Source organism: Cyprinus carpio, chromosome B22 (assembly GCF_018340385.1).
Source record: "Cyprinus carpio isolate SPL01 chromosome B22, ASM1834038v1, whole genome shotgun sequence".
NCBI classification, from domain to species: domain Eukaryota; kingdom Metazoa; phylum Chordata; class Actinopteri; order Cypriniformes; family Cyprinidae; genus Cyprinus; species Cyprinus carpio.
Window position 1 is genome coordinate 2,564,405 of NC_056618.1, and position 14,676 is coordinate 2,579,080.

The following is a 14,676-nucleotide window of genomic DNA, read 5'->3' on the forward strand; positions in this document are numbered from 1 at the left end:
CCACTGATTTCTAGTTGTGTGTCTGTTGTTGAACCACAGGGAAGTTTTTTGACTTTCGAGACTTTTTTTTCAGCTTGTAAGGCTGGTTGGAGCGGTGGGCAACAGCAAGAATCAAATTTACACCTTCTTTCTTTGCATGAACATCTGGGTGGTGTTATGCAATTCTTCCTACATCTTGACGTAGACATGTGGGGGTGTGTTTAAATGGGGAGTTTTAGGAGTGCGTGGTTGACTCTTAACCTTTATAAAGAATATCTCTTTGGGTTTGAGACTTTAGTCTTTGCAACTTTACAGATCTTCTTCATGCACCAAGAGTTTGTAACACTCAAAAGAGAAAGGAAAACTTGAAATCGCGTCATATGACCCCTTTAAAATAAAATAAAACAAATAAAATTCTGTCTGTGTTTTCTGAACACTTTAAATGAGCTCTTATTGTGAGAATATTTTAAAGCTTTATTCTTTGCATCAAATCAAATATTTAAAGAATAGCAAGGGATATGTAGTAATCACGCATGTGTTTGTGCTTTAGGAGGTTGTAATATGCTATACTGTTAGCTCTAAACTGCTTGATGATACAAGTTTGGTAGGACTGGCATAATTTGAGCCGAAAGTCATGGGGTAAGTTGAACCAGTGGTGAATATAAAGCATTATGTTACTGTAATTCTTCATTATATTTCATAAATTGTATACCAAACATGATTTTGATCTTTGTTTTGAACTTGATTTTGTTCTGTCAATTTTAAATAGGCCTTGTTTATGAAAACTGGCCAATGAAGTTTTTATGAAATTGTAGCTAGTCTATCTTCCTGCTCTTAGTCAAATCTTAGTCCTTGCTAGTATTGCATTTCTTTTAATTTTTTTTTTCTTTTTAATTTTGCTCCTTGGTTCATTTACTTATTTGCTCTCACTTAGTAGTCTTAGTAGATGACTTTTCTGGTTTCATTTCATATTTTTCTTTATTACTTCTCTTATTATGTTCTAGTTACCATGTACTTTAGGTTTTTGTTCTGTTTGTCCTTTTTTTAGTTCTTTAGTTTGTTCACTTTTGTGTCCTTTGATTTGTTTCGTTTCTTGTTCTTTTAGTTCTTTGTTTAGCTTTGTTTTTTACTGCCTGTCTTGGTTACCTTGTCTTGTGTTCCTGTTGAGTCTTGTCCTGTTCTGTTGTGAGTGTTCTCTGTCCCAGCTCTGCCCACCTCCTGGTCTTCCCTGCCTGCTGGTTTCCTCTGCCTGCTGGTTTCTTCTGCCTGCTACATAGTTTTGTGTGGATTTTAATGGAAAACAGAACTTACAAACTCGTTGAGGCTCTGCCCCTTTCTTGATTCCCAATGGCTGCAAAGTAGCGGATTCACACATCCATGGGTGAATCAGTTTCATTTCAGCTGAAGAGACAGACTTGCGAGAAACCACACAGCATGTTCCTAGAACTTGTTTGAGTAATATCAAGACAAAAACACACATAGTAGGTTAGTTGTTCCCAAAGACTTGCTTTTGGCTCGTGGACCCACTTTGCTTCCTGTCATTTTCAGGTTACCACCTTATTCAAGATTTATTTGTGGCATGTTTGCCTTTATTTCGATAGGATAGTAGAGATCCTAATGAAATGAAGGCAAACATGGCACAAATAAATCTTTAAAAAAAGTGGTAACCTGATTTTGTAAGGACTTTTACTTGACATAACACTTAAAATTGCTTCTGTTGAAGTAGTTTTCTTTTACAAGTTTATTATTTTGAAAATAATAATAATAATAATAACAAGTTATTGGGAATAATCACATGCAGCACATAAAATGTATAAATATAGCCTATATAGGCCCGGATTGGCTAATCAGGAGCACCGGTCGGGTGGGCTGATGTTCCCAGCCAACATTTCTATATAGAGTCCATATGAGTTTAAAATGGGCTGAAAGATGGGCCCCATGTAGAATTGTTCCGCAAATTCCATAATGGCCCCATGTTAATTGCCCACATGGATTCATAATAGGATTTGCACTTGCCACTTGGTGGGACCCAACTGGGCAACATGCACAAGACCCACCTCTGTCCCAGCTTTAACCCAACCTACATTTGAATGTGGGGCCCATGTGGGTTTGAACTGGGCTGAAAAATGGGCTAAATATGGGATTGTCCGGGGGTACCATAACAGCCCCATGTTAACTGCCCACATGGATTTCATATAGGATTGCATATGCCACTAGGTGGGACCCAACTGGGCAACATAGGAAAGACCCACCTCGGCCCCAACTGTCATGCCACTGGGGTTGAAATATGGATGCTGCCCTAGGCTGTCTGCATGCACTCACAGCCGGCCCACTCTTTTTATTTATTATTTTCTCGCAGTTGCAGTCTGCAGGTTAATATAGGTTTGACAACCGTTCTGTATAATACGGAATTGTCCCGTATTTAAGGCATCAAAGAAGTGTCCCATATGAAATTGCAGTTTGTCCCATATTCACAGGCATATATGGCATATGGCCACCAGACACAATGAATAACAAAATCTCAATTGACAATTAATCTTTTTTTTTTTTTTTGTGAACATAGCCATTTGAGGAAGGCTTTAAGACCCTGCCACTGTATTATGCGACAGTAAAGGTTTAGGATTAACGGTGAAGAAAAAAAAAATAATAAATTTAATAATTTTCTTATTTGTTTTTTTTATTTTTATTTGTATTTTGTGGGTTTATATAATGATTGTATAACAACATAACTGTGTAACAAACCTATTGGCTTGAAATGAATGGGGCTATCAAATTTGTGTAAATCAAGTCTTTGCTCATTATAGGCAGGAGGGGCAATATTATTTGTCTAAAACTGGAAAGTTGCTGAGTTTAACAGGGCAGAGGACTGTGAATTTACAAGATCTGAACCGCTTCCTGAACCAGGCTGGCCAAGCGAGGCTTCGGACGTCATCAGGGACGTCATTGCTCTAAAGCGATATAAGCCTCGATACGCGCTTCACTGAAAGCTGCCGGGATTTCTCCACACACGCTCCAAAGCCTCGGCACAGACCGTAACACCACGACATCTCAGAAGAGCATTATTTCGACCTCCCTCTCGACACCGAATATCCACTTCAGTCGCGCGCGCCGCTGTTAACACGGGCTTTCGTTTTTACAGTTTAGGTTCAAGACACGGAAATATACGCAAACGATTGTTCAGTGATGCAGCGCGTAAACACAAACAACATGAAGGACATGACTGAGAAGAAGAGCCCTTTATTACAGAAGAAACCGATCAAGCGCCACTAGCCTACAGGTAGACTATTACTGTATATGCCGGTATATTTCCGTCCAGGACTGTTACGAGAAAGGGCAGTGATTGTAAATGAGGTGTGCAGACAGACTTGTGATGTAATTATATCGCCAATATAAAACTTTAAGTATTTAAGACCCATAATTAAGATAACAATGATTGTGTATTATATCCGATGGTTAAAATGATTGAAGGGAGAAACTTTTTTTTATTTTAAATGTATTTATTTATTTAAGATTATTCATATGCCTAAGATATTATGCCTTTTTTTAAAAAAAAGGGGGGGGGGTGGGGGGTGTACTTATAAATTCTTCACATATGCGATGTTCAAAGGACACATTATTTCTTTTTACATACTGCACATTGTTGCAGCACCCCTCTTTCCAACTTGTCAATTTGTAACGCTCAGTACCGCCCCTCCTTCCCTTCCGAAAAAAAAATTGATAATGCTGATTTGGCTTTTAGGTTCCTTTTTTTTTTTTTTTTTTTTTTTTTTTTTGAGATATTGCATAATATATTTAAAAAGGCGGAGGAAAGAGGAGATGCACCATGTACCACTGGAATAAGTGTTAAATCCTTTTTTTCTAAAAAAAAAAAAAAAAATAAAAAAAAAAAAAACAGACAGGCACAAAAAAATGGATGAAATGGGATGTAAGAAAAACTTTTATCCAGATTTTAACAATATTTTTCTTGTACATGTTTTTCTGTCACAGAAAAACATCTGTCCACTCCTGTGGACATCATGCAACAATTGAGCCTATTGAGCCTATGTATAGAGATTCTGTCTCGTTTTGCATGTTTTATCAAAATTATGATACCATTTACACTTAGATTTATTGAACAGCAATAATAGTCTTCAGATTTTATAATTTATTTAAATGCTTATAGTCTATATTTATGTATTAGGTCATATAAAAGTGTAGGCATGTATACATGAATACTGTATGAGTGCATGTATATGTGCGCATTGATTGTGTTCGAGTGTGTGGTGGGAGGGTGTGTGTGCTTGTGTGTGTTTGTATTTGTGCTCCCCTGTGTATGAATAGCCTACCACCAAAGAGTTATTGGCATGATTTTTCACTTTAATAAAAAAATTGTAAAAATAAAAATAAAAAAAAACTTGTGATTTAGTCTTTCATGCATGAAAGGGTTTTTAAAGTAAATGCTGTTCTTCTGAACTTCGATGCATTAAAGAATCCAGAAAAAAATATATGACATTTTCCATAATAATATTTATATCTGCATTTTTGATAAAATAGGCTAAATGCAGCCTTGGTGAGCATGAAAGACTTAATTCAAAAACATTAAAAGTTTAAAAAACATTAAAAGATCCCAAACTAATGTATATGTCTGATTTTTGATTTCAAATATAAACATTAATTATAAAGCATAACAATCATAAAAACTTTATCCTAACACAGCAGAACAACTGGGAGTTCGGAAGATCCACTGAAAGAGAATGAATATGGAAAGAAAAAACAGATGTATCGAAAGTAGGAACATATTTCTCATTTATTTTGAAAATGCTCAATATTCTTTACCGCAACATTTGCACAGTTTTATTTATGTATTTATTTTTGAAACAGATGGTAAACACATTGAAACACAGTTGGGAAACATGGCACTGCATGACGACATTCCACAACACGCATCGCTCAGACAACCATCAATTCAAAATTCAGACCAGTATCTTCAAGATTTCAGAATTGACCAGAAAAACGGTGGCACAGTAGTTGCTCCAAACATACTAGGATCCACAATAGCTGGTGATGTTACAGTGAACGTCAATGTGGTGAGTGTTTGATCATTAAAATACTGTAATATTGTTCATTTTGCTAAGTTGCTCATTTAAGAAATGGCTTAAGGGTATATTCTTATATATGCTGTTTATAATGATTTGTATGTTTTTTTTTTTTTTCAGCAACAGGTGCCACACTTTACCTCAGTAAACAACAATGGTAAAAGTTGTTGCTTAATAAAAATGTTCATTCATAAGCGCAATACTTCTGTTAATCACATGGCTTTGCCCTGATTTTTAGAAACTCTTCGGAGCGTAATGTTTGGGGTGTAATAGGGATTGGTTGAGGTCTATGATGGTGTTTTGGTGTGAGGTGATTTTGGATGGGTGTGTACATCAATAAGATCTACACTCAACTGTTCATCATCAATAATGAGTCGGACCCCATCAATAAAGAACACGAGATCTGGCAGATTGAGACGACCAATGATTTAAACACATCAGCGCAGACAGTCATAAACTACAATGAAATTCTTAAACCACCCTTGGGTGAAAATAGGACTATGAAGATCGTTTTAACAAAAGGAATTGCTGGAATCGGGAAAACAGTCACTGTGCAGAAGTTTGTCTATGACTGGGCAAGTGGAAAAGCCAATCAGGATCTAGAGCTGGTTTTTCTGCTCCCATTCCGAGAGCTGAACTTGCGTGAGGGAGAAAACCAGAGTCTTTTTGACCTTCTTTGTGCCTTTTACCCAGAATTCAAAGAGGCGAGGCCGATCTCTGACTGGATCTGTGATAGAAAAGTTCTGTTCATCTTAGATGGTCTGGATGAGTATAAAAAAGGACTGAGCTTTCAAACCAGCATTTTGTCAGATGTTGCTAAAGAAGCCCAGCTGGATGTCCTCCTAGCAAACCTTCTAAGAGGAAAACTGCTTCCATCCGCACACCTGTGGATCACCAGCCGGCCTGTGGCAGCTGAACAGCTTCCATCTGAGATCTTCAGACAGGGATATGTCACGCAGATCAGAGGATTCACAGATGAACAAAAGAAGGAGTACTTCACGAGGCAGTTTGAGGATCCGGATCTAACCAAAACAGTCACCTGTCACCTGAAGTCTCATAAGAGCCTGTGGATATTGTGCCACATACCTCTCTTTTGTTGGATTTCATCAGTTGTTCTGAAAACCATCATTAAAAGTCCAATTTCAAATAAAAGTCCAAATAAAGACAGGGACATGCCCTCAAATCAGACAGAAATGTATATCCACTATCTGCTCATTCAGACTGGGTTAAGCCACAACAAATATCAAGGGAAAAATGTGTCACCAGAAGACGCTCTCATACAGTACAAAGGACTGATTAAGAAACTGGCAGAATTGGCATACTGGAAGCTGAAGGAACAGAATGCCATCTTCAATAAAGAAGACTTGAGGAAATATAATATCACTCTTGATGAAGCTCTTCGATATCCTGGCATCATTACCTGTGTCTCTGAGTGCAAGTTTGAATTTAACAGAACTAAATTTTTCAGCTTTGTCCATCTCAGTGTCCAGGAATTCTTTGCAGCCTTGTTTGTTTTTCATGAATTTCTATCAGGAAACCAAGACTCCCTGGGATTAACTAAAGCGAAAAATGGGCAAAATTTGTCTGATTTTCTCAAAAGCGTGATTGATGTGGCAGTGGAAAGTAAAAATGAACACTTGGATCTTTTTAACTGTTTCCTCTTCGGAATTTCTTGTGATTCCAGCAGACGTTTACTCGAAGGATTCCTGCCTCGATTGGAAGACAGTAGTTTAGAAGATCACAAAAAAGTGACCAAGTACATTAAATCTTTAAGGAGAAAAGATCTGTCCCCCGAGAGATGCTTTAGTCTCGTTCGTTGCATCGTGGAGCTCAAAGACAGGTCTTTTTTGCAGATGCCAGATCTTGAAAGCTCACGGACCACAAAGCCCCTCACACTGTTCCAGTGCACACTTCTGGCTTTCCAGTTTGTGATGTCAGATACAGACCATGATGAGTTTGTCCTCAGGAAATTCAACATCACTTTAGAAGGATTTCAGAGATTCTCTCCAGCCATTACATGCTTCAGAAAGGCTATGTAAGTATTATGAAAACATCTTCATACTGTATCATAAAATATTCCCAGATTTTATATGGAACATTTTAACAATATTGACAGGTTCAAAGGAAGTGGCTTTACAGCGAAACACTGTGATGTCCTGGTGCCTTTCCTGACCTCACCTAACTCTCACCTGACTCAGCTTGATCTGAGCCACAATAGTTTGGGACTGTCTGGTCTGAAGCAACTTTCTAAGGCCTTCTGTGATCCCAAATGCCAGATTCAGATGCTGAACCTCAGCCACAATGACCTCCAAAGTCAGGACATGGAGTTCATCAAGGACATGCTTTCAGGATCAAATGTGAATCTGAAAATCCTGGACCTCAGTGACAATAATCTAGAAGATGAAGGAGTAAAAATCCTCTCTGCTGGGCTGCGGAGTGCTAAGTGTCATCTTGAAGTTCTGAAGTAAGTAAAATTGACTGCAAATATCAGGGTCCTGACAAGTGAGATAATTAGATGTTGTAAGGACATTTATGGTAAGTTTGAAAAGATGCTAAGGTGTTTGAAGAACGTAATGTTGATTTTATAGTGTGACATTTTTATTTAAAAAACATCAAATGTAATATTTGTTTGATGTTTTCATGTTGTTGGTAACTAATTGACTTGTATCTGCAAAAAAAAAAAAAGAATTAACAAAGGCACCTGTTATCAATCAAAATAAATCAACAACAAAGATGAAATATGTTATTTGATTAGCTGCATGTCACGTGACCATTAATGCATTAAAATGTATAACTTGAATGCAAAGTAATTTGCTAAATGGGTAAATAAATGATATACAGAAACCAAGCTATGCTGCTTGGTCCCTGAAATATGCAAACAGGCATGTAATGAATGTGATTCCTTGGCCAGTTGATCTAAATAAAAATCGTGATTTTGCCTTACAGACACTCAGGCTGTCAGATTCAAGAAGGAGTTTTGAAGTTGCTGTCGTCTTTGAAAGAAACTCTGAGAGAACTGGACCTGCGGTATAATGACCTCGGAAACATTGTGGAAAAGAAAGTTTGTGCACTGAAGGATAAGCTTCCCTCACTGAGGTACTTAGCTTTTATCTGGTATTGGTTCATGTGGAAGGTTGGTATGAACATCACTGGATCCCATGAAACATGTTGTGAGGGCTTTGATTCTTCCTAGCCATTCAGTGAATTGTTCACTGTTGAGTTCAAGTATACTTCCTTTACGCGACTTTGATACACAAGCACTGTAGGTGGAGACTAATGTAAAGTTAAAAATGAGAATGCTTTGTCGAACAAGAGACTATCCATTCATGTTTAAATGTGCTTCAATAAATGTGCAATGGTTTGATTCTTGTCTTAACATATTAACCCATTCTAACCCTTACTCTAACTCTAACTAGAATTTACACTGGAGGAGTCTGCAACCACCAACCAGGACTGTACAAATGTGAGTTTAAACATGGGTCATTATAAAGATTGCAGGTTAAAATGTAGATAAATGTTTGTTTGTAGACACTGTAACTGCTTCACCAATTTTAACACCTTTTTCCATTTCATTTTGAAAGGTCTTGTGGTGTGACAGATACAGTTATTGCAGTGCAAATACTGTTTCTCTAATTTACTGTACATTACTTCAAAAAAACCTGCCCTCATTAAAATAATGAAAGAATTACCAACATGTTGTTTAAAGTATGGCATGTGACTTCCCTGAAGTATTTTACATCATTACACTCAATATGCTGCTACTGCTAATTGTAGATATTTAAGTTGACATTTTCTGATAAATCTCTTTGTTTTTAGATGCTGTCACACTCACCTTTGACCCTCAGACAGCTAACGAATACCTCTATCTGAGCGAGGACAACACACTAGCTGTTTGTAAGAGAGAGAGGCAACAGCTTCCTGCTAATGATGAAAGATTTGACAAGTGCAACCAGGTCCTGTGCTGCCAGCCGCTGTCAGGACGTTGCTTCTTTACGGTGGATGTGATCGGGACAGGGGTGCACATGGGTGTGGCCTGTAAGGGAATCAAGAGGAAGGGTGCAAATGACACCGTACGTCTGGGATGCAATAAGATATCGTGGTGTTTATGTTGCTCAAAAACTGTATGTGTGGCTCATGACAAAAAAACTGAATCACTAACTAAACCGCTTCAAACAGAGTCCACCAGAAAACTTGGTGTGTTCCTGGATCGAGAGGCTGGTTCTGTTTCCTTCTATAAGTTTAGCCCAGATTCAGAGCCTGAACTCTTGCACATGTTTGACGCAGAGTTTCCTCAGGACCAAGAACTTTACGCTGCGTTCAGTATTCAGGAACCAGACAGCTCAGTCCGTTTAAGGCAAGCATCACTATAACTACACCTTTACAGTTACAGTTTGTGCTCCAGACATGAATGATGCCTCAAATTAGGAGAGTGTGATTGATACAGTATACACCTGGCAGACCTACTGAGAGAAGCAAGCTGGGAAAAGCACCTAGAAGATCAGCAAGTGTTGAAACATGACTTCATCATCATTATTGTGCGCTTTATAAACACTAAACAACAGTACTATAGCATTATTGTGTTACATATCACTTAAGATGTCTTTAGTTTTGAATATCTCAGTGTAACTGGTTTCATTTAATCAAAAATAGAGTTTTATTAATTGGATCTGATGCAGTTTCTCTGTACTGGACTGATTTTTTAAATCTGCAATCCCAAACCTATATGACTTAACTCTCTTCTGGGGAGCAATAAAAGAAGATACTTAATTATGAACAAAAACATAAATTATGCTCATTGGCTTAATGGTTTTGCTTCCACCGAACTCCTCTTTGTTTTCGAACTAGGGTTGGCAACTTCAGAAAAGGAAAATAAGGGACAGAATAAGGGACACACACAGAGGCATATATATATAGATATATATATATATATATATATATATTATATATATATATATATATATATATATATATATATAATATATATATATATATAAGCCCAGGTAAGACGCATCTGATGTTGTCTGTGGTTCAGAAGTGGCTTAACAAGAGGAATACGACAACTGTAGCCAAATTCCTTGACACGTCTGTAAGCCTTGACTCCAGCCTCAGTCCATTCCTTGTGAAGTTCACTCAAATTCTTGAGTCGATTTTGCTTGACAATCCTCATAAGGCTGCGGTTCTCTCGGTTGGTTGTGCATCTTTTTCTTCCACACTTCTTCCATCACAACGCACTGGACAGCTGGCCAATCACAGCACACCTCGCTTTTCAGAGAGATGAGCATTGTGAAAATCAACATGGGGCATAGAGGAGAAACAACAATGTACAGTACGTGGAAAATAATGTGGTTTTTTAACCTTAAACTGCATAAACATATTTCATTACACAAAGCAGCAGTGTTGGTGGAGCGGCTGTTTGACATGAATTTCCCCAGTTTCACTAGCTGTTGCCTATCTGTCAGAAAGCTGGTGATCCACTGACAGATAGAGCTAGGAACAGAGAGCTGGGTCAGTTTGGTCTGGAGGGCTGTTGGGATGATGGTGTTGAACGCCGAACTAAAGTCCACAAACAGGATCCTCACATAAGTTCCTGTTTTGTCCAGATGTTGCATGATGAAGTGCAATCCCAAGTTGATTGCATCATCCACGGACCTGTTTGTTTGGTAAGCAAACTGCAGGGGGTCCAGTAAGGGTCCAGTGATGTCCTTCAGATAAGCCAGAACCAGTTTTTCAAATGACTTCATGACGATAGACGTTAGAGCCACAGGTCTGTAGTCGTTAAGTCCTGTTATCTTGGGTTTCTTTGGAACGGGGATGATGGTGGAGCGTTTGAAGCAGGGAGACACTTCACACAACTCCAGAGATCTGTGAAAAGATGGGGGCCAATTGGTCAGCACAGGTTCTCAGACAGGATGGTGTAACACCATCTGGGCCTGGTGCTTTTCTTCTTTGGTTCTTCCTGAAGACCTGGCGCACATCGTTTTCACTGATTTAAAGAGCAGGGGCGGGGGGGGTGGGTATTGATGGAGGTGTTAACGGTTGTGTAGAGAGATGATCAGAATGGATGTGGGGTGTTTCAAATCTACAATAAAACTCATTCAGGTCTTTAGCAAGTTGTTGATTAGCCTCAGTGCAGGGGGATGGTGTCTTGTAGTTGGTAATTGCTCTCAGTCCTTTCCATACTGAAGTTGAGTCGTTGGAAGTAAACTGGTCTTCCAACTTTTTTGAGTAGGTCCTTTTAGCCGCTCTAATCTCTTTGTTCAGTGTGTTTCTGGCCTGATTATACAAGACTCTGTCCCCATTTCTGTAGGCATCCTCTTTGGCCTGACGAAGATGTCTGAGTTTTGCTGTAAACCATGGCTTATCGTTGTTGAATGTTAAATAAGTCCTGGTAGGAATACATATATCCTCACAAAAACTAATATAGGATGTTACAGTCTCTGTGAGTTCGTCCAGATCGGTGGGTAGCAGCTTCAAAAAACACTCCAATCAGTGAGGTCAAAACAGGCTTGTAAATCCTGCTCTGTTTTGTTGGTCCATCTCTTCACAGTCTTTACTACAGGTTTAGCAGATTTAAGTTTCTGCCTGTAGGTTGGTATAAGATGAACCAGACAGTGATCAGACATTGAATAAGCTGCTCGTGGAACAGAGTGATATGCATCCTTTATTGTGGTGTAACAGTGATCCAATATATTACTGTCTCTTGTGGGACATGTAACATGCTGTCTGTATTTTGGCAGTTCACGGGAGAGATTGGCTTTATTAAAGTCCCCAAGAATGATTAAAACAGAGTCCGGGTGTTGTTGTTTTGTCTCTGTGATCTGGTCAGCGAGTTTCTGAGTTTATACATGTGTGTATTTTATTGTACCTTTTTTTATTATGTGTGTTGTTGTCTCATGTGTACTGGAAGCTTGTCACACTAAAACAAATTCCTTGTATATGCAAACATACTTGGCAATAAAGCTCTTTCTGATTTATGGTATGATATGGTTGTGTTTAATATACGGTAGGCCTACTACAGAATGAAAATGCATATTTTTCAATTAAAGAGAACTTATAGAATAAATATGGACTGCTTTGGGTGCTTGATACGTCATTTGTCATTTTGTTTTAAGAATGATATTCAAGGTTAAGATAACGCTGGAAGTTACTTAAATGTAAATTTTTGTGGGTATAGGCTGTGTTAGAGAAAGATGACTTTGCTTATTGATAACGTCTTCCCTCAGGTAAAATACATGTTTTCTTGCGTGACTGGATGTTGGAATAGCGTTGTTTGCATTCGCTCAAACTGATTCACTTAAGTCGAAACGCAGACGTTAATCACCTACCTCCGTTAGCGCGAGCCGTCCTCGCTGTGAAGCGGGAGCGAGCGACCAGCCGGCGGAGGATTCCGCTTGGTCTTAAAACCTCCCTTGAACGGCTATGTTCACAAGTCAAACACTTGTCCAAAAAAAAAAAAAAAGATTAATTCTCAATTTAGAGGTTGTTATTAGTATGGTCTAGTGGTCATACGGCATATGCCTTAAATACAGGACAAACTGCGTTCCGTATAGCTTTATACGGAACGCGTCTTTGATGCCTTAAATACGGGACGATTCCACATTATACGGAACGGTTGGCAACCCTATTTCAAACAGAAAGGGCGCCTATTACAAACATCCAGTAAGGTGCAATAGGAGATCTTGGAAAATGCTAACATTAGCCTGATAGCACTGAAAGCGAACATCCCACCCTCCCTGCAAACACCGTCCAAAGCCACGCCCCCTGAACGCATTTATGCTCACAGACCAGAATACCAGAGACAACATTACTACAATAGACTACATCTGAAACTCCCGATTGCAGCGCGTGTTCTGAAGTGATTTATGTAGTCAGAAATGAACAGTGTAGGGATCATATCAACTGGAACACAGTTCATTCACGTAGCTTGAGTTGGTCATCTGAACGTGGGAGTGTTAACTGCGAGACCATCTATAGACTGTATAAAAACATGACTGACGTAGTGTCCGTGACATCACCCGTAGACTCCCTGAAGAGCGTTTTTTAAAGCTCAAATGCCCTGTCCCAAATGGCACACTCCAGAATTGTGGACTTCCTCAGAGTCCACACTTTTGTGACGTCATGTAGTGCAGACCTATAGGGCCGTTGGCACGAGTCCACGAGGGTGCGTAAGAGGTATTTTTGGGACAGACTCGATCGTCACGCTGGAAATAACGGTCTGGTTGTTTTTGACAGGAGCTGCAGGTTCGGGGAATATGCTGCCTATGTTCCATTTGAACTAAGATTACAATTTTAACATAATAAACATGTGCGTAAGTTTCAGATGAATTTACAGGTTTAAATATAAATACTAGGTTTACATATGACTCAGTAAAGCCCTGCCATTCGGTTCTATTTATTTAATGAATCATAACGCGATCGTATTATTGAACGCGCTATTAATATGTTTGAGATATCAACCACTGGTCGATGTCCATAATGTTTGTATAAACTGTAGGTAACAACTGGTAAAATGTACACCTAGGTCATAAAAACCGTAATGATGCCTACACTTAATTATTTTCTTCTCAGCCATGTCATCAATTGCTCTTGAGCAAAATCTCCTCCCACCCGTTGTCTGATTGGCATTTCGCAAGGATCCCTGGGTCGTTAAAGTGTGCGGAGCCTGCACCTAGCTCGACGGCAGTGTCAGCAGCGGCAATCCACCTGTCACTCAAGTGACCACGCCCTTAATTATGCAGAACTTTAAGGCTTAATATAATTTAAACGGATGAGTTATAAAAAAATTCACCCCCCTCACAGTTGTCATGAAGGGCAAAATTAGCTATATAGACCAAAATCAGAAATTGAACCAGGCTGTAAACATGTTTTTTTTTCTGCTGCATTTTAACATGGGGAGTCTATAGGACTGACACCCTTTTGCAGCCAGACTCAAGCGTCCAGTCGATGTCACTTCCTTGTTGGCTTCACAAGAGAGAGCGCGAGGTTGGCGCTCATGAGAGACATGCAAAATATGTGCGCGAGCCCTGGAATTGGGAAGAGATGGGCTACATCATGTGTCATTAACCAGCAAGAAACCTTTAAAAGTACTCCAATACCAGGAAGGAAGACCGGGTTGTTGATGTTTGTCTCCCTTGTGGAAAAGAAGTGCACTTAAGTATACTTTTATAACTAATGTAACTTAAGTATACTTTTATAACTACTACTAATGTACTGAAAAGCAATTAATGTGAACTAAAATACACTTTAATGTCAGTTAACAATACACCTAAGCGTGAATTTAATGTAATGTTTTCGACCACATAAATGCATAGTATTTGTACTTAATTTCAAATATATTACAGTTTAAAATTACATTCATTGCAATTAGTTGAACTTGAGTGATATTTTTGAACCACTTACGCGGGACTTTAGTATATTTTATATATACTTTGAAATATGGTAAATATGTACTTCTGAATAAGCAATTAATGTGAACTAAAATATACTTCAATGTCATATATCTCTGGCAATGAATTTTAATATATTTAAATATAAAAAAAAAAAAAAAAAATTTTCTTAATTACCTAGTTATAATCAACACAAACACAAAATGGAAAACCCTCTACATTTATTGACAACATCT

The 14,676-nt window shown here is 38.5% G+C and overlaps 1 pseudogene; it reads left to right on the forward strand.

Annotated features, from left to right (window-relative positions):
• The first annotated feature begins 4,848 nt into the window (after positions 1-4,848).
• Positions 4,849-9,974, forward strand: LOC109098142 (annotated as a pseudogene).
• The last annotated feature ends 4,702 nt before the right edge of the window (positions 9,975-14,676 follow it).